Here is a 391-nt window from a genome sequence, read left to right as displayed (position 1 = left end):
AGTAGAATGGGAGGTAGATCTTTTAGTTCTCAGGCTCCTCTCCTGAGGAACCAACTACCAGTTTTAGTCCGTGAGGCAGACACCCTGTCTACTTTTAAGGCTAGGCTTAAAACTTTCCTTTTTGATAAAGCTTCTAGTTAGAGTGGCTCAGGTTATCCTGAGCTATCTCTATAGTTCTGCTGCTATAGGCTTAGACTGCTGGAGGACATAGGGACCCCTTTTTCATCATTCTGCTTCATTTCAACCATACATGATTAGATTCCTGTTGATGCTTCCACCCTGTTTATTATTTTGTTAAAAATATTTAGAGCTCAGGTTTTTTTTGTACCATCAAACCTTAAACTGTTTCCCAAACGCTCTAAACTTTGAAGTTTAGATTTCTTTACAATTA

This window comes from Cyprinodon tularosa, unplaced genomic scaffold, assembly GCF_016077235.1.
Source record: "Cyprinodon tularosa strain WSP-4 unplaced genomic scaffold, ASM1607723v1 ctg843, whole genome shotgun sequence".
Classification (NCBI taxonomy): Eukaryota; Metazoa; Chordata; class Actinopteri; order Cyprinodontiformes; family Cyprinodontidae; genus Cyprinodon; species Cyprinodon tularosa.
This window is presented reverse-complemented; position numbering follows the sequence as displayed.